Genomic DNA, 19,985 nt, shown 5'->3' with positions numbered 1-19,985 from the left:
TTGATTGCAGGTGATGTCAAGTGGTATTTAGAGGAACCTCCTCTTTGTGTTTGGTTCCAGGGTGGAAGGGTGAGAACTCTGGACTCTGGATCAGTGATCAGAGTTCAAGTCTCAGAAGGACTTTCCTGTCTGGAATGTGTCCCATGTAACAAACTGATCAAGAGATGCAATGTGGTTCTAATGTTCTGGTTCATTTCTTCCTGCCATGAACTCAGACTGTGTGTTTAATGTTAACAATAAATGCAACAACGAAGGAGCCAGTAGCTCCTGTGGAAAAAATTCTACTTTGTCAGTGAATTAATTGATTTCATATTGAAGTCTGCAACTTTCAGTGTCTGTCAGGATGGCCGAGCGGTCTAAGGCACTGCGTTCAGGTCGCAGTCTCTCCTGGAGGCGTGGGTTCAAATCCCACTTCTGACAAAGGACATTTTCTCCACATTCCTATGCATCCACAATGGTACATTCCAAACCCAGTTGAAGCTGCTCTCCACTGATGGGAGTGAGTGGTTGAACTGGCAGCAAAGGAGGCAAAGGAGCTTCCCTGTGACGGTCCAACATCGCCTGGTTTCCTCCAACATGGAGCAGCCACCAAAACTGATCTTCAAATGTTGGATCAAAGTCTACTGATCCACCTGTCTCATGTTGATGAGGTCATCCAGCCTGATGATCTCTAGGTTCTCCTTTGAGTGGTTCCCTCTGGGAGAGTTCTCCCTCTGTAACTTGTGTGTGTGTTTGCTCGTATCCTGTTTCTCCTTGACAGCACTTTAGTGTTTTTACCACTGGTGTGTCATCTGTGGTTCACCTTTTATTTGACTTCTTTGTCAAAGATGAAGGTGTTTGTGGTCATTCATCAATCATGTGATGGCTCATGTGACTGTGAGTCTGATGGAGAGCTTGTAGCGTCTCTCAATCTGATCACTTCAGGCTATTGAAGCTACTCTGATGTAGCCTGACTAGCTCAGTCGGTAGAGCATGAGACTCTTAATCTCAGGGTCGTGGGTTCAAGCCCCACGTTGGGCGTTCATCTTGAACATCCCTGCTTGTCCTCTCACTTTCTGCAGCTGTGATTGGGAATTGTAAGAAAAATCACTGAATGAACAACACAACCACAGACTGTGTCTGAAGTTCCACACCTGCACCCGACTCAGAATGTAAAACCAGTGTGGACTCAATTGTATCCACTGTCAATCCTGATTCTGCAGAAATGTCTTTGTGTGTTTTGATGGACGCGAGCCAAGCAGAAATTTCCCACAATGCAATAGGGTGGCGTTTGGTCAGTGTTGAGCAGGCGTCAGTCTGACAATGATGTCATATTATTGTGTCATCACTTGACCAGACCCAAAAGTAGGCTCAGGTATCAGTTTCTTCTCAATGCTAATGTCTGCTAGCTTAGTCTGCTACTTTGATGGCTCTGCCTGCTCAAAGGTCCAGACCCAAAAGTAGGCTCAGGTATCAGTTTCTTCTCAATGCTAATGTCTGCTAGCTTAGTCTGCTACTTTGATGGCTCTGCCTGCTCAAAGGTCCAGACCCAAAAGTAGGCTCAGGTATCAGTTTCTTCTCAATGCTAACGTCTGCTAGCTTAGTCTGCTACTTTGATGGCTCTGCCTGCTCAAAGGTCCAGAACCCTGGATGTGGTGGTTCCTACCTGAACGTAGATTCTGTCAGCTCATGTTGTTAAATCAACTCACCAGGAACACCAGTAGATTTCAATGGACTGACAATGAGTCTCATTGAATGGGTGTCTCGTCCAACGAGAAACAATCAGTCTCAGGTTGAAGCTCATCAATGAGGTCTTGTGGATCAGTGGCTTGCATGAATGAATGAGTTGGAAGACTTCTTGGAAATTAAAGAGGATTTAATACAATTAAGAAAACCCTTAAGACAGAGTGATAATTCCAGCAGAGTAATTAAGGCCCATATTGAGTAGCAGGTATGAATTAGCCTGGATTTATCTGAGCTTCAAGTAGACGGCAAAGAGGCAGGTGGAAAGGTGTGTAGGATGAACGATGGTGACCTCCAACCAAATGAAGAGGACTGAGTGGAGGCTGACCAGCTCTACGGAGTCAGGCGGAGTTTGGCAGCGAGACAGGAGTCCAGGCCTGAATCGGTGAAAACCAACGTAACCGGCTGACGTTCTCAGCTGGATTCTCCCATCGATGTACGACGCCTCTCCAACGAACTGGTGGGAGGACGGCCTCCAAAGCCTCCACCTCGTCGACCGTGGCTCCCGCTGAGATTCGCTCGATGAAGAAGGGAAGCGCGTTGATGGGCTACCCTCTGGTCTCAGGCTGCTGGCTGCCTGGACTAAGCTGCTCTTCTCCAACACAAAGGTGGCTTCTCTCTCTTCAAGGCTCACAGGAGGTCAAGAGTGTAGCGACCGTGAGCCGAGATCGATGATGAATTACAAAAATAGAAAATCAAAAAATAAATTAGAGGAATAGAAAAGAAAAGGGGAGGAGCCGGACCAGCTGCTCTAGGAGCTCACACACAAAGGGCAGAAACAAGAAGCACTGAAGAGAGCGCCAGCAGTGGATGGTGCCACCACTGTTACAGTAAACTGGTCCGCCTCAGAGCAGTGACCTTTGACCTGTGAGGGGTTGTTGGCCAATCAGCACACTTTGCTGTCTTCAGTCCTTCTCAGATATCAACAAATGAAGCTGGTTGAACAGACAGCAATCATCATCACTCAGAGACATCACCTGGAGAGGAAGACTGCTCCGAGTTCTGACAATGACAGTGAAGAGGCAAGGAGAGCTGGACAACCACAGACAGTGAAACATTCGGAACATCATGTTGATACACGTGTGTGTGTGTGTGTGTGTGTGTGTGTGTGTCAGAATCGGAATCAGAATCTTTTATTTTCGTTGTACGGGGGGGGGGGGGGTACACTGACAATAGTTAGAGCGCTCTTCCAGAGCCACCGTGCACCACAGAATGCAGATACAAAGAAAAGATAGAAAAGATAAAAGCAAGATAAAAGACACTGTTAGAACAGAAAGATCCATCAACCCACCAACCAGAGGTGTGTCTGGTACAGATGTGGAATTATTGGCTCACACAATGTTGAGGACACTGGAAGAAGACAAACAAAAAAGGCTGGTGTGATCCAGATCTTCATCAAAAATGGTCCTGGAGAACTGTTCAATGTGTCAGGACTTCAGAAGCTCCAATCCTCTCTAAGGTCCAGTGAGAGTGGAAGAGATTATAAATGAGAGAAGCAGGGCCCTCACTCAGAACTGAACCAGCTCAGTTGGGAGAGCCTTAGACTGAAGATCTAAAGGTCCCTGGTCCGATCCCAGGTTTCAGCAGAGGAGCAGCATTGACTTTACTTTCCAGTGGAGGAACTTCAGACATGAAGGAAACTAACATCTTGTCCTGTGCATTCTTGTGACATTCAGGACATTTTTGGAGCCTCTTGTTGGATTTTGCCACAGAGAATCAGAGCCAATCAAAAGCATGGTGGACTTTAACATGGAGGACTGAACAAGTCAAGAAAGCATCAGTTTGACCTTCACAGGTGTTTCTGTTCCTGTCTCAATGCTGTAGAAAGAGCCTGAGGAGCTCAGACGGTAGAGCATCAGACTTTTAATCTGAGGGTCCAGGGTTCAAGTCCCTGTTCAGGTGCTGTGGAGGTTCCAGTGTTTGACAACATGGTACTGGATGAAGTTTAGTGTTGAACAAACTGTCAACATCAAAAGTAGAAGTGTTCTTGTCTTGCCACTATGAGACAGTCGCTAGAAAACTGACCAACAATAATTTCATGTGGCATGAAATTATTGTTGGTCAGTTCACTCACTTCAGGTGTGAAAGCTTTTGTTTATGAAGTTTGAACTGAGCTGGCCAGGAGTTGAACCTAGAATCTTCTGATCCGAAGTCAGACGCGTTATCCATTGCGCCACCAGCCCTACAGAGGGGAGGGGCTTCAACAAACTCCTCATCATTTCCACCCCCAGGAGTGAAGCCTCCCGGGACCCAAGAGGCTCCAGCTGGCAGAGCTCTCACTCATTTCTCCACCACCTCGCTAACCTGAGCTGGAGCATCTGAGAACCAAACAGTGTCCCCCTTCATTCCAGAGCCCCCACCACTTTAACCACAGCCGGCCGGCCTCCTCCACACTGCTACTAAAATTGAAGACTGAAGCGTCTCATCAAGAGATCTGTGACAGGCGTCTGCTGTGGAGGGTCAATCTGTCCGTCCACATTCAGATCATCGATGCAGCGACTCTGCTAGGATCAAACTACTCAGGATGAAACAGACCAATGTTGACATCAAGTAGCAACTCAGCAGCTGATCAACAGAGTCCTCAGCACCAGTAGAGCCTGGTCCTGGTCCCTGGGGGGCTCCAACCACCAGCCTCTCTGTTAACAGCCGAGCGCCACAGAGACTCACATTCACACTCACATTCATACCTACAGTCAATTTAGAGTATCAATCAGCCTCGTCCCAAATTACATGTCTTTGGACGGTGGGAAGAAGCCGGAGTACCAGAGAGAACCCACACATGGACGGGGAGGCAAGGCAATTTTCTTTGTAGAGCCCGTTTTCACCAACAGTTTGTCTCAAAGGGCTTCACATGGCATCATAACAACATCCTCTGCCCTTAGACCCTCACATCGACTGAGGAAAAACTCCATAGAAAACCCTTTTAACAGGGAAAAATCTGAGAAACCTCAGGGTGAGCAACAGAGGAGGATCCCTCACCCAGGAGGACAGACGTGCAGTTGATGTTGTTACAGACAAGAAAACAGTTTACAATACAAAATGTGAGAAACATGGAAATGTTAATAACAGCTGAAGAAGGAAGCTTCTGGAAGGGGAGGCAGGGAGAGCAAGCCAGCTTGATGGGGGACTGGATGGTAGACTGGTTCATGGAAGGGGAGCGCAGGCCAGTATAACAGTAGGGAATAAGGGGGGGGGGGGGGGCGATGCAGGCGGCGGTTGGGGCTCTGGTGGATCCGTGGAAACACAGAGAGACTGCGAGACACCAAGGCCAAACTACAAAGTGCAACAAGTAGTGGTCGTGACAGTTCCAAAAATGTGTGGGGAGGAGAGGAGGAGAGAGGGGGAGAGGAGAGGAGAGGAGAGGAGAGGAGGGAAGGGCTCCATGTAACCTGATGTGTCTCCCAGCAGTCTAAGCCTGTAGCAGCATAGAGGAGGGGAGAACATGCAGACTCTACACAGAAAGATTCTGCACCCGAGCCTGGACTCAAATCCAGAACCTTCTTGCTGTGAGGCCACAGTGCTGACCCCTAAACCATCATGCTGCCGTGGTCTCATATACTTTTCTAAATTGTGTTTCTTTCATGTCCTCCTGAGATCAAAGACAGAATTCTAGCTACTGTCAAAGCCCTGATGACATCATCAGGAATTCTGACTTTGATCTGGAGACTCTTGCTTTAATCTGAATTTGATCTGACTAATGTTTTAGTTTAGGTTGCATGATACCGACCACCTCATTTCTCCTGATGGACTGGTGACCTGTCCAGGGTGAACCCTGCCTCTTGAACAACGTCACCTGGGATCGCCCCCCCCCCCCCCCCCCCCATGACCCCATACCCCCTTCCCTCATGTGACTCTTTCATGCGGGCCTCTCAAAACAAAAACATGGCCACCGCTCCTGTCATTTTCGGAGGAAAGTGCCTTCTTCCAAGATAGTTTTGATTTAATAAAGCATTCTGATGACATTTCTAGAGAGAAATATGCATTTTGTTTTCAGAATCTTCGCTCAGTTCTTGTGTTTAATCTTTGGTTTGTTTGTTTGTTTGGTTTGTCTTCTGTGAGAAAATCCGGTAGTTGTCGCTCACTCCGAGGAAAAAAAACAAATATTTTTAATACTTCATCTTTTGATTAATAAGACAATCTACAAATTCATTTAATTTCTGGATGTTTATTCTACCTACAAAGTCCATTTGTCACCATTATAGATCGACCAATCAGCATTAAGAATATAAACAATGACTCAAACTAATGGCGGTCTGCTGACGTCACATCCGTCACAGAGGCTCACTCCTGCACTCAGAGGTGGCCTTTTAGTTCCATCACTTCACGCTATATTTACAGATTTATGATTGAGGGGAACAAACCACTCTGATGTCTGGGTTCATCAAGGATATCATTAAAGAAGTCCTAACTATCTGGCCAGTTAAATTGATCCTAACTGTTCTTCAGATATTGTGCTGGTAATGTCATGTAGTTTCTTTTCCAATGTAACTTTGTCGTTCTGATGTGTGTATTTTTACTGCTCCAACAAAGCTGTTCCTCTTCTGGGGAAATCAATCATTCAGGCAATCAATAACTGAGTGTCTCTGATGCTGTACTGTAGTATTGCAGTACAACAACACTCTGATCCTTCCTTTTCAAATGTTTTTATTGTGTTTCTCTCATCAGGTGTTCACAATGATGACAATAAAAATCAATAATTGATATTCAGCTTTGTTTCAACAATAATAACTGATCAGAAATGAGGCCTGATGGCTGCAATAGCAGCTTTGTGCTGTTCAGTGACTCCTGCTATAAAAAGGAGTCAAGGCGGTCTTAAAGATGTGAAAATGTTCCAAAAATCCTTCTTCATGTTGGTCCTGAACAAGATTGGTGTCAGGCCTTTTTTCAAAGGAGCTCCAAAAGGCTCACTTAACCCTTTGAGGCCTGGCTGAGACACAAGGCCTGTTGACCTTTGACCCTGTTGCTCTTTTGCTCTCATTGGCCTCTCCAGTGGATACAGACCTGAAACTTTATGAAATCCTAATCTGGTGGAATAATTCTAGAACCCCCTCCCAAACAGGAAGTAGCTTCAGGAAGGAGGTGGGGCTTCAAAGTTTTAAATATTGGTTTCTGGCAGAGGTGTGAGCTCCTCCCAGAAAGCTCATCTCATTTGGAGCAACTTTGACCAGTTATGATGCTTCATTGAAAGACTTTACTGGACTTTGCCACGCCCTTTACAGACAGCAGAAAGGACTTAGGGGGGTCAAACCAGCACAGATGCGATCCTTCGAGAACAGAACAACACACTCAAATTTCAACTTCCTAGGTTCAAAGAGAAAAAACTATCCCCTTGTGAAACTGGGCAAAATCAGGGTCTGGGACTTCTGCACTCCGAGAGCCTTTTGGAGCAGAATTGAGGATCAAATCTGGGTTCTGGTGTTTCTACTTGGGCTACATCCACCAAACTTTACACACATAGTGTGATGCCCCAGAGTAGCATGTGCTGGGAATTTCAGCCATCTAGGTGCTAAGGGGCCCAAGCACGGTCCGGGGGCATCCACTAACCCTAAGGGGCTCCTCAAAGTCTGGCCCCCCTTCCCTGGTTTCATTTGAGCTGAAGCCACCAAAAGTCACACCAATGGTTGATGTCAGTGAGAGGACTGATTCTGACATTTTCAGCCATCCAGAAGTTACAGAGCTGAAACACAAGACCCCAAAGCCCCTTCCATGTTTGTTGCCAGAGATATCGTAGTCATGACTGTGCACCTCCTTTATGAAGAAAAACAAAACAACTACTGCTTTGGGGCTTGTGTTCAGCGTTATTATATTATATTATTATATTATATTATGTGTGTAAAGTTTGGTGGATGTAGCCGGATGGGCCGGTGTGAGCAGGCATTTCAAAATATATATTTCTGGTAAAAACGCAGAAACAGCAGTTAGTTTGTTTTTGTGTTAAAATGAGAAACAGACCCATCCAGTTGTAGTGCCACCACTCAGCGGCCGCCTTGCAGTCAGAAGCCATGAAGAATGTTGCCCAGTAAGAGGAAGGAGAAAGGAGGAACCGAAAAAGAGAGACTCCGGAAAAGAAAAGCAGCCGAATTTCCAAAACTCGACGCGTTCTTCCAGGGCTGGACTGGGAAGAAGAGACGTCAGGTGTTGGAACGTGTAGTGGAAGAAGAAGGCCTCTGTGAGTAGTGAAAGGGTATCACTCTTTTAACATGGTTACTGTCTTCCATGTAGAATACTGCACTTTATTTTAATTTTTGAAACTTCAAAATGTGCGCATACATCCTCTGGTATGGCGTGTGCTTACACATATCGTGTAAATAACCATGGAGGGCTGCCAGGGATGAAAAATGCCAGGGCCATTTTTTGGTCCCAGTCCAGCCCTGCTTCTTAACCTGCTCACGGTGTCCTGTCAGCTGTCTTCCCTCAAGGAGGTGGCCAGTCTTGCTCTGGAGCAGTTTCAAAAATAGGCCTCAGCAAACTGCCTATGTGCCATGCCTCTCTCATGCTCCTCTACTCTTTGGTGCACATGCCTCCAGTCTGTCAGGCCTCTAATGAAGACACTTGGATCACTGGGCTTGCTAAAAGCAGGGCAAACAAAACAAAACAAAGCATGACGTTGACCACAATAAGTCAGCCATTTCCACGTCGTGCCGTCCGTTCTAACGAAGAGCCTCTGGACGACAGGGTTTATGGAATCTTGTTGAGGATGAAACTTTAAAAAATCAGTCCTCTGTGTGGAAGAAGGGCGACTAAAATAGTCTCCAACTGTCTGATCTGACTCCTCCACTTCCATTGCAACAGCATGGCTTGACTAAGAGAAAGAGAGAGAGCTGAGAGATTTCATTGGACGAGCCCAATGTCCTTCAAGAAAATCAACCAATGGGCCGCGTTTCGCGTCTCCGATACCGTTACGGTCGATTAAAAACTATACACTTTTGAAAAAAAAATTATGACAGTTATGGGCCGGCCCAAAGATGTGCATCGGCCAGATGGCCAGTCCAGCCCTGGGTTCACCCTTGATGGGTCACCAGTCCATCCCAGGACCAACACACACAGACAGACAACCATTCACACTCACAGTCATTTAGAGTGTTCAGGTAACCACTACCCTCTTGATGTCTTTGGACTGTGGGAGGAAGCTGGAGTACCAGAGAGAACCACCACAGAGACAGGGAGAACCTGCAGGAGGGGTGGAGGTCGATGAGTCCTGGAGACGTTCAATAATGTCCACAACTTTGGCACCAGGAAGACAGCAGGTGATGGCACCTGGGAGTTCAACAGACCTGATGATTGAACCACCAATCACAAGGATTTCAGCCTCCATTGTAAACAGAGAGTTTAGATGAGAGAGAACCTGCTGTCAGCCTCACCAGTCAGGGCAGTGGCAGAGGCAGCAGAGTTGAATGAAGCAGGACCACCTGGCAGGTCTCAGCTGGAGGTGATGACATCACTGGCCTCAGTCCTCACCAGTGCTCTGCCTAGCAACAGGGACGATGGAGAGAAACCAGTAGAAGCACTCTGAGAGTTGGAGACAGCAGGAGAGAGAGACCACGACAGAGTCACCCATGGGAAACTGTTGGATCCACTCAGGACAGGCTGGACAGACACAGATCAAAGACAGAATTGATGATGTCATCAGGAGGCTTTGATAGTGTCTTTATTTGTACCTAGAATTCTGTCTTTGATCTCAGGAGGACATGAAAGAAACACAATTGAGGAAAGTAGAGGAGAACATTCAGCTTCATTAGAAACACTTGAACTGTTGAACAGTAGAATTTGTGTGAAACAGTTTACAACACTGAGTGACAGGATTGAAGAGGGAAGAGTTTTCTACTTTAAATTTAATTCTAACTTTAAACTGGGCATGAACATTTTTAGTCGTTCATATTCTAACATACAGAGGAAGTCATGACATTCCCTTTTTTTTAACCTGTCCTGTTCAGGAAATGGAAATGGAAATTTAGCTGCTATGTTGAATCAGAAAAACCTTCTGAAGTCTACTTTTGCTTCAGTCAGAAAGTGGACTGTTGTTAACTCTCACAATGGTTGGTGATTGTGGAGGAAGACAAAATCCTTATGAACCTCTTTTTAACAGACACACATTTCTAAAGATGCAGGTTCATTTTATTTTTCTTCTTTTAGCAGAGGATGGTTTCGATCCATCGACCTCTGGGTTCTGGTCCAGCACGCTTCCTCTGTGCCACTCTGCTCTACCATTGATGGTGCCAGGAGGCCTAAAAACACACAAACACCAATTCAATCCAGGACCTTGGAGCCTAAACTGAAACTCCATCACACCGTGGCTCTGCTGGGGCTCCCACAGGTGAGTGAGGCTGAGCTCCAGTCTGCTCTGAGGAGGCAGCAGACATCTGCACCACTCAGAGGTTTGGTTGGTGGCTTTGACAAAATCCCAACAAACTAAAATCCTGTTGAAGCAGGAAGTTCTAGTTGAACTCTCATCCACGTCACATGACCAAGAAAACCTCCTCTTTCATTCAGACCAGAACAGACAAACCTAGAAACATTGTTTCAGCTTCTGATCAAACAATAACATGTTCTTGATTGTTTGTCATGTTCTATTAATCAGACTGATGATCTCTGGATGTTCTAGGAGGTGTGTCTGTTTCTGATGAAGCCTGTTTGGTCTGGGGGGGTTAAGATGGTGGGGCTGTTTCAGTTCTAGTGCTGAAGGCTTTCACCATGACAGTCAGACTCTCCTCTGTCCTTCATGGTCCCTCAAATGTATAGTGTGGACCTCACACACTGAATTTAGCCTGAAAACTCTTCATGAAAAGCAGGAGACTCAGAGTCTCTGTGGCGCTCGGCTGTTAACAGAGAGGCTGGTGGTTGGAGCCCCCCAGGGACCAGGACCAGGCTCTACTGGTGCTTAGGAGTCGCTGCGTTAATGATCTGAATGTGGACGGACAGATTGACCCTCCACAGTAGACACCTGTGACAGATCTCTTGATGAGAAGTGTTAAATTTAGTCGTCGTGTGTCATGCAGTGTTGAGGAGGCCTGCTGGCTGTGGGTAAAGTGGGGGCTCAGAGTTTGTGGAGTCGGCTCTGGAGTGAAGGGGGTCACTGTTTGGTTCTCAGATGCTCCAGCTCAGGTTAGCGAGGTGGTGGAGAAACCAGTGAGAGCTCTGCCAGCTGGAGCCTCTTGGGTCCTGGGAGGCTTCACTCCTGGAGGTGGAAATGATGAGGAGTTTTAAAATCTGCTCCTCTTTCACGCTGACTTGTTCTCTTGGGTTCCCTCTTTTATTCTCCTGGAGATCAAGAGGATCCTGCCATGTTTGTCCAGGAGACCCACAGCACAACAGTCAGTGAAAGGGGATGCAGGCAGGCTTTTAATGGAGGTCATTTGAAGTCCCAAGTCCAGTTGGAGCAGAAGGTGGAGTTTGATTCTCCAGGAGTTTTTGTTGTTGTTTTTTTTTACAAGTTTCTTTTGGTTTGGAGGAAATCATTCCAGGTGTTTGAAAGAAGGTGAGAGCAACTTTGGAAAATGTTCAACTGGTGTTTTTAAATGTCTTTGCACCAACAAATGGTGGACAGGACAGCTTTTGAGACATTTTAATGCCACCGTTCAACAGTGAATCTGCTGGTTTCCTGTTTTTAGGAGCTGATGGGAGCTGCACAGAGAAGCTCTTTGAGACAGGAACCATTCAGAGCTCCACCCTGCTTCTTCCAGCAGGATCCACAGATCCACCAACACACCAGCTGTTTGATGTGTGGAGGCTTTTGACCAGGATTCCTAGACAGCACAGCTGGACTCACTCAGCAGCTAACTTGTTAGCACCGACTAGACAGGAGCGCTTCTATGGTTTTACTCAGTGGTTCAATTTTTTAAAAGATGTCCCATTCAGCCTGTGGGTTTGAGTGATCACTCTTCAGTCTCCTGTTCTGTTTTATTAAAATATTCATTTAAAAGCTCCTGAGAGAGAGAGAGAGAGAGAGAGAGAGGGAGAGAGAGAGATAGAGGGAGGGAGAGAGAGAGAGAGAGGATCAAACTGATCTCAAAATTTACTTCAAAATTCTCAGATTATAATAATTTTTACTCCTTGATAGATTCATCACTACAGTGTCATAGAGGGTCCATTACTATTGCAGTATATTAAAGAATATAAGAACGAGGTTACCATCCATGGAAATATAGTATTTCATGTATTGCAGTATATTTTCAAAGATATAACACTTTAATTTTTTTTAATAAGAGAGGCTTTAATGTCTGTCTTTGATGTCTAAACTCTAACTCTGATGTCATTGGTGGTGACTGAATTCTACCCCCTGACAGACTGGGAAGGCTCCTATTGGTGATGTCATCATGAATACATGAAGGTCTTGTTTCAATGGTATAACATTAAAGCTCATCTTAGTAAAACAATCAAGTTACCTGAACTAAATTCTTGAAAAAATGACTGTCACTGACTTAAATAAATCAAATCTACTTCAAAGTTCCTTCTGTTGTCATAAGTCAGCCATTTTAAGTGTACTTGTAGTTCCAGAACATTCCAAGAGGAGATGATATGAATCATTTTGTTAGATGAACTCTGTTCTTCTGCTTTGATGTTGGTGGACCGAGGGGAGTTTGCCTGAACCTGCTTGGACCTGCTGGCTCCTGCTCAGTCCCTCACTCAGCCTCACTCAGCCTCAGCAGCACGGCTCCACTGAGGACTGATTCAGGTTCCTAGCAACCAAATAGGAGGAGAGCTGAACCTTCTTGCTGGGAGGCCACAGTGCTGACCAGTGGTGACACCATTGTGTCCCCTGAAAATGCCACCATGTTGTTGGGATTTTCTGTAAAAGCAAGCACACATGAACACAGCAGCTTCTTCACAGGGTTGGTGGCGCAATGGATAACGCGTCTGACTACGGATCAGAAGATTCTAGGTTCAACTCCTGGCCAGCTCGCTTTGAGCTTTATACTGAGAAGATGAAGTGAGAACCAGTGATCAAAGTCACTGAAGTCCTCCCAGGTTTCCTCCTTGTCTGCTGGAAACATGAGCACATGAATGATCCTGCTGCCTCTCATGTTCAGCTGCACTTGACAGTGACAGCAGGAGAACAAAAATCCCAGTGTGTCATCAACATTTCCTGTCAAATCAATGTTAGAAGCTGTTGAATTTCTGGATCAGAACAAGGAGAAAGGATCCCCAATGAAAGAGTGATGGTTCTTGATTCTGATTTTGTTCTTCACTCCTACACCAGAGAGTGAAAGTGTGGGCTGGCTGGGAGCAACTGCCTGCTTCAGAGTGGGAGGAGCCTCAGGACTTTCCAGTGACAGCTGCAAACTTCCACCAGCGCCCAGTGCCAGCAGGTCTTTATGATGGAGCTGAGAAGAACACAACAACACCAGAGCACTGGAGAGGAGCACAACACTTCTTTGCTTCCTGGCCACTCTCATGTCTGTCTGTCCATCTGGAGTTGGGGGGAGGAGCTTCACATGTTTTTCTTTTTTAAAAAAGGGAATGACATGACTTCCTCTGTATGTTAGAATATGAACTACTAAAAATGTTCATCCACAGTTTAAAGTTAGAATTAAATTTAAAGTAGAAAAACCTTCCCTCTTCAATCCTGTCACTCAGTGTTGTAAACTGTTTCAAACAAATTCTACTGTTGAACAGTTCAAGTGTTTCTAATGAAGCTGAATGTTCTCCTCTACTTTCCTCAATTGGGTTTCTTTCATGTCCTCCTGAGATCAAAGACAGAATTCTAGCTACTGTCAAAGCCCTGATGACATCATCAGGAATTCTGACCTGTCCAGGGTGAACCCTGCCTCTTGCCCAATGTCACCTGGGATCGCCCCCCCCCCCCCCCATGACCCTTAAAGGATAGAACAGAAAGTGGATGGAGGGATGGACTCAACACTGAAATCAGCTGATCTGATCCACATTCTAATGTTTCCTGTCCCTCTTTAGGAGTCAATGAGAATAGTAGTGTATATAATAATGTATATCCAACCTTGTAGTATCTTTCCAAAGCTTTTAGTATTTCTTCTTGTTTCTACTTGTAGTTTTAGTGTCTGGATCTTTTCTTTTGATGTCCTGCTGTCTGCTCTTTGCTTTTGGAGCTTCCTTCAACAACTACCAGGCCTCCTGGGTACTGTAGGAAACATGGTCAAGTTCTTCTGACTTCTCCAGGAACGTCCTGCTCACATTGGTCTGTCTTCATTTTGACTCCTCCCACTGCCACAATGACCAGCCTTTATACTCTTGGTGACTGGGGCCCTGGTTGCTGCAGGCCTCAACACCAGCCTGTGGTTGTGAGCAGGGCAGAACAGAACTGACAGTATCTCCCATGCAGGACCTGGGTCAGATCCTGGTGCCAGCTGGGGCACCGCTTTAACCTGGACCCCCTAGAAGATCTTCTCCAGGAACTGGCCTTTTTCAATCGAAACAGCATGAAACTTCAAGTAAAGAATTAAAATTATTTAATTCACAATGAGGCCTCTGTCAAAAAACAAAGGAACAACTGACTACCTCACTATTGACTTCATCCTGATCACCAGGAGGTAACCTGGTAGTCAGAGCAGTGGTGCTCAGGTCTGTGGACTCAGAGGAGGGTTCTTCTTTTGGTCACAGGTTTGAAGACCTCAGTGGAAGAGAGAGGAGAGGCAGTAAGAGACCTGCCACACTTCTCCAGTGACATGATGGCAGTGGTGGGATTTGAACCCACACCTCCTCAGAGACTGGAGCTTAAATCCAGCACCTTAGACCGCTCGGCCACACTACCTCACTGAGCTAGTCAGTGAGTTGTTCTGCTAAAGGCATGTTGAAGAGGAAGTAACAACGATATCAAACTTATTCTGAAGGGGGACCCCTTTCCTCCACGGTCACAGGAAGTGACAACAGCGCTGCTAGAAGCAGGAAAGAAATGGTAAAAGGACTCAGTTTGTACAGAGCCTTTCTACCTCAGCAGCACTCAAGGAGCTGAACAATGTCCTCTCATTCACACACACTCACACACTGATGCTGAAGGCTGCCATGCAAGGAGCCAACCTACTCATCAGAAGTATTTAGGGGTTCAGTATCTTACTCAAGGACACTTTGACATGGTCACTGGAGAAAGTGAGGATCAAACCAGCCACCCTTTGGTTGCCAGACGGCCACGCTACTCCTGAGTCATGTGACCTGGATAAGATGGTGAACTACAGCTGATCACCATGCTAGCAAACCCCTTTTGTTTGGTTTGGTTGTTGTTTAGTGACTGTGGATGAATACACAGGAGAAGTTGAGCATAAATTTGTGTTCCCTGTTCACTTGAATGTATGCAGGAGTGTGAGGTGGAAATAATACTTGGAGGAGAATGAGAGTTCAGTCTCAGCGCTATGACCTGTGCTGACACTAAAACATGTCAGCCCACAGAACAAAGATGGCAGTCCTCTGGGAAAGCAGGTACACCACACATACATGAAGAAACCCTACAGGAAACAAATATGTTGCCAGAGACTTTTACTCTGTTTTTGTTGTTTACCCAAGAACAGGATTGGAAGGAGACTGATGGTCGCTGTTTGGGTTTTTGGAAAACAAGGAGGCTGTGGGTTCAAGCTGGATTCTCAGAGACTATTTCCCCAACCTCTACATTGGCATCTACACTGTCATCCAGTCATGTGACTGAAGTCATCCAGTCACGTGACTGAAGTCATCCATTCACGTGACTGAAGTCATCCATTCATGTCAGTGATGTCACTTGGCAGGACTCTCATTGCCGTCTCATTCCAGAAAAGAATCCAGACTCCACCTGTGGCTCCATGATAACTGATGGACCTCTGGTTGGAGGCTGGACGATGATGTTTGGACTGGAAGGAAAACTCCTTGTCCAAATTCCATTGTGTTCAAATTTAAAGTCCCACAATCAGAAGTAGCTGAATCCTACAGGTGGAGGTTTGGAACTACAAGATGGTGATGTTTTCTTGACTTGATGCTCTGACTGTCAGGGTGGATGACAGCTTCTTCTGCTGCTGCATCTGAGTGGCTAGGATTGGAGGTTTTACCTCCCCAGGTTGTTTGGTTCCAGGGGACATTTTAAAATTCCAGTCCCCAACCTTGGCTGTTCTGAAACTCTTCTCCTGAATCACTCCTGAGCTGCAGCAAGAACAAATACCAGTGCCAACCAGATCAACTTAATGGCTGCTAACAGCCTCAGACACTTGATTTCCATCAATCTGGAGCCAAGAAGGCCCTCACCTGTGGTTCTCCTCCAGGAGGGTCCAGGTTCTGCCATTGGGGCTCCTGGTGCCACTGCCAGAGAGCCTCAGCTGCACACTGCAACATTTCAACAGGAGATTGACATTCCTTCAAATGTCCTGACATCTTATTCCAATGGTTCTGTTCCATATTTATATTTTAAAATGAATCACACAATGAAAGCTGCCTCAGCTGGTTTAAGAGAGAGAACAAGCTAAGAGATCTGAAACCAGTAAAATATGCTTTTCTGTGTGCAAACTAGTGAGGGGCATGGAAGGATATTTTACCACCAATACAGAACCCAGACTTTAGTCATGTGATGAGATGGTGACTCTGATTATGAAGTTAATGGACAAAATGTGACTTGAAAGAAAACACATTTCTTCAGCAGACTTCGATCCAACATTGAAGTTAGAGTTTGGTGGCTGCTCCATGTTGGAGGAAACCAGGAGATGTTGGGACGTCACAGGGAAGCTCCTTTGCCTCCTCTGCTGCCAGTTCAACCACTCACTCCCATCAGTGGAGAGCAGCTTCAACTGGGTTTGGAATTTTCCACTGTGGATGCAGAGAAATGTGGAGAAAATGTCCTTTGTCAGAAGTGGGATTCGAACCCACGCCTCCAGGAGAGACTGCGACCTGAACGCAGTGCCTTAGACCGCTCGGCCATCCTGACAGACACTGACAGTTGCAGACTGAATTAATTCACTGACAAAGTAGAATTTTTTCCACAGGAGCTACTGGCTCCTTAGTTGTTGCATTTATTGTTAACATTAAACACACAGTCTGAGTTCATGGCAGTAAGAAATGATTTTCATTTTTCTAAAGGACAAGAAATGAACCAGAACATTAGAACCACATTTTATCTCTTGATCAGTTTGTTACATGGGACACATTCCAGACAGGAAGGTCCTTCTGAGACTTGAACTGGGATCACTGGACCCAGAGTTCAGAGTGCTCACCCTTCCACCATGGAACCAAACACAAGGAGGAAGTTCCTCTAAATACCACTTGACATCACCTGCAATCAACCTGTTGATATTTGGAGGTTCATCTTGCTCTTGTTCCAGACTACATGGACAAAAGGAACAAGAACCACAAGGAAATCATGGAACTCCAGATTTATTCAGGACTTTCTAACTCCATCGTATGACCTGGGAGCAAAGACTGGCCAGGCCTTCCTTAATTTATCAGTTAATTACTGCTTCAACAAACATGCCACTTAATTAAGTTACCAGAATTTCTCTCATTGAAAAACCCACCAGCCTGATTTCTAACCCTAACCCCATGACATGAAAAATTCTCCAAGAACCCACAGTTGGGTGGAAAGATACCAGGTTAACCAGGAGGAGTCCTGTTCCTGAACCATGGATGGAACAAAGTCCACTGGAAAACTCAGCAGTTCCTGAGTGCCAGATCCATCCAGGAGCTTGGGTCTCCCCTTGACTGTGGTGATCCATGAGATCAAGGAGGACAGAGGAAAGAAGGATCCTGTTTGAGATCTCCTCCCTTCTTCCTCCACTTCACTACTACTTGGATGTCAGGAATATGAAGTACTTAACTCAAATGACTTATTAGGAGTTTCCTGTTTGACAAGAAGGAAGTCAGAGGTTCATCCCTCACTTGTTGGTGGTGCCCTCAACCTGCTGAGAGCATCACTTAGTTCTCTACAGAGAAACATGGCAGCTCTGCTGAAGGCTGCAGGAAACCTGCTGGAACTGAGACTTGGACTCAGGTCACTGGATTCAAAGTCCAGGGTGCCAATAGGTCCACCAGGGCATCTGTGCTTTACTTACCGTGTAAAAAGGACCACAGTGGTCGTCTGGTTTTAATTTCACAAACAAATACGGTTTGAAAACTTTGAGACAGTGACACAGGGCTCTTATTTGAAGGGCCATGGGATGGGAAATATCCCAGACCTCTGAGATCAGAGCGTTCACTTTGATCTCAGGGTCCTGACTTTGGGGGTTCTTCCTTTGGTCTTCAAATACTTGTGGTTTTTATTGGTAGAACTTTCAACTTGCATGCAAAAAGAGAATCACAGTCAATGTAAAACCAGCAGACAGTGTTTATTTCTAATAAATCAGACAATCGCACAAATGAGAATGAAAGGAAAAAACAATAAAATGTTTAAAAATCCTTCTCCACTCTAAAGCTTTTTAAAGTTCATTTGAAGGTTCAAAGGTGGTGGTGAGGAGGTCACCCTGATCCTCCCTGTCGTCACTGCCAGGATTCTTTCTTCTGGTGCTGTGGTTCTTCTGATGAAGGGGGCGTGATGTTTGCTGTCTCAGGCTCCACCAAATGTCCTCTTTAGGACGCCACAATGTGGCCTCTTCACTGCTCCATCTTCCCTGCATCGGAGACACCAGGGTTCCTCCTGGTGCCGACCCCATCGTCCTTCTACCCAATGGTGCGGCCATGGATCCTCAGAGGACGCTGGGATCCTTCTTCTCATCAGAGCCACTTTTTTTCCTGGAGGGAACAACAGGAGCTTTGTTGTAATGTTTTGCTCGGTGTTTCCTGCTCAGAGCGTCAGGATCTGTGACGCCATCTTGTGGTAGGGGGTCACCATCTTGTTGTGTGGTAGTGGATTCATTGATCTGCTGTTTCAACACATTCAAGTTCATTATCCTACAAGTCAAAGTACATTTGGTGTGGAGTTTTAGTTTCTGGCCTCAATCATAACGTGTGCCTTTCTTCTTCATGAACATTTCTCAGCTTTGTAAGTTTATTCTAGTTTTTCTTCCTCTCTTTTCTATTCCATTGTTGTTGAAGATTCTACTGCAGGTTGGAGTTCCCTGTTGACTGAAGCAGAAACAGGAACAACAAGCTGGAGGCTGTCAGAGCTCCAAGTTGGGCCGCTGATATTAAAGTAGGAGATGAACACATCCAGGTTAGCATCCCTCTCAGAAGCTGCTACTTCAGCTCTTCAGAATACAGCAGCCTAGCATAGCTTCATCTGGCCAGTTAGTGGCCCACTTTGATGTCTGGGATATCAGGTTCAAGGTTCTTCACAGCTCTGAATGAAGGCTTTCTAAAGTGTTAACCAGTACTCCAGTTGTAAAAAACAATCAGGGGGGATGGTAGATTTTGATGTTTAGGAACAGATCATTTGTGCTGATGACAGCGCATCAGGTGAGAGACCAACAGTGTACCCTTACTCCTCTCAAACATCATGCATGCTATGGAAATTACCTGTCTGCTACTCCTGTCATTGATCTTGACCAAGCCCCCAGGCTGACACTGCTACCACTGCTCCTACATAGTTACAGTCAAATGCAGAGGACATTTTCCCACTGGGTGCAAGTGCAACTTCATACTAATGCTACCTATAAATCTGGGAATTCATCTATATTTTGAAACAAAACATTCTCAAGTCAAGTCCATTTTAATTAAAGTGAAAGAGCAAAAGAATGAAACAAATGTACTGTGGCAGGATAGCGCTACACTCCCCACCGTGAGGGGCAGTGTGGCAGACGATAGTGAGTGGTCACCTAGCAGTAGACCTGGTCCGACCCTTCTCCGTCCTTTCCACTTCCTCTCCCTCCTTTACGGAGCCGACAGCCGTGCGTGGTGGCGTCTCGCTGGTCAGCAGAACGGTTACAAACAAAGGTACCTCAAAACCTCAAAATGATGCTACAATGATGTTGTAAAAATTGCAAATGAACTCAAAATGATGCTAACAGAAATGTAGTGAAAGTTTCGAATAACCTCAAAGTGATGCTGACAGTCATGTAGTAAGAGTTGCTACGAACCTCAAAATAATGCTACAGTAATGTAGTAAGAGTTGCTACGAACCTCAAAATAATGCCACAGTGATGTCGGAAGAATTCCTAATGATCTCAAAATGATGCGACAGTGATGTCATAAGAATTTCTAATGAACTCAAAATTATGCTAACAGTAATGTAGTGAAAGTTTCGAATAACCTCAAAGTAATGCTGACAGTGATGTAGTAAAAGTTGCTTCGAACCTCAAAACAATGCAACAGTAATGTAGTAAGAGTTGATACGAACCTCCAAATAATGCGAAAGTGATGTCGGAAGAATTGCTAATGATCTCAAAATGATGCGACAGTGATGGAGTGATAGT

General features: G+C 45.6%; 6 non-coding genes across 6 annotated transcripts; 3 read left to right on the top strand and 3 right to left on the bottom strand.

The window, feature by feature from the left end:
* Nucleotides 1–337: 337 nt before the first annotated feature.
* Nucleotides 338–420, top strand: trnal-cag (transfer RNA leucine (anticodon CAG)). The gene has a single exon. It is a non-coding gene; the product is annotated as a tRNA-Leu (tRNA).
* Nucleotides 421–947: 527 nt separating this feature from the next.
* trnak-cuu (transfer RNA lysine (anticodon CUU)) lies at nt 948–1,020 on the top strand. Its single transcript has one exon. It is a non-coding gene; the product is annotated as a tRNA-Lys (tRNA).
* A 2,812-nt stretch (nt 1,021–3,832) lies between these two features.
* trnar-ucg (transfer RNA arginine (anticodon UCG)) lies at nt 3,833–3,905 on the bottom strand. The gene has a single exon. It is a non-coding gene; the product is annotated as a tRNA-Arg (tRNA).
* Nucleotides 3,906–12,549: 8,644 nt separating this feature from the next.
* Nucleotides 12,550–12,622, top strand: trnar-acg (transfer RNA arginine (anticodon ACG)). The gene has a single exon. It is a non-coding gene; the product is annotated as a tRNA-Arg (tRNA).
* Nucleotides 12,623–14,361: 1,739 nt separating this feature from the next.
* Nucleotides 14,362–14,443, bottom strand: trnal-uaa (transfer RNA leucine (anticodon UAA)). Its single transcript has one exon. It is a non-coding gene; the product is annotated as a tRNA-Leu (tRNA).
* Nucleotides 14,444–16,487: 2,044 nt separating this feature from the next.
* Nucleotides 16,488–16,570, bottom strand: trnal-cag (transfer RNA leucine (anticodon CAG)). The gene has a single exon. It is a non-coding gene; the product is annotated as a tRNA-Leu (tRNA).
* Nucleotides 16,571–19,985: the final 3,415 nt, after the last annotated feature.

This window comes from Aulostomus chinensis, chromosome 1 (assembly GCF_037954235.1).
Source record: "Aulostomus chinensis isolate RoL2024-O1b breed Wild chromosome 1, RoL_Achi_v1.0, whole genome shotgun sequence".
In the NCBI taxonomy this organism is placed as follows: Eukaryota; Metazoa; Chordata; class Actinopteri; order Syngnathiformes; family Aulostomidae; genus Aulostomus; species Aulostomus chinensis.
Note: the sequence above shows the minus strand (reverse complement) of the source record. Positions and strands in the feature narration are given on the sequence as shown.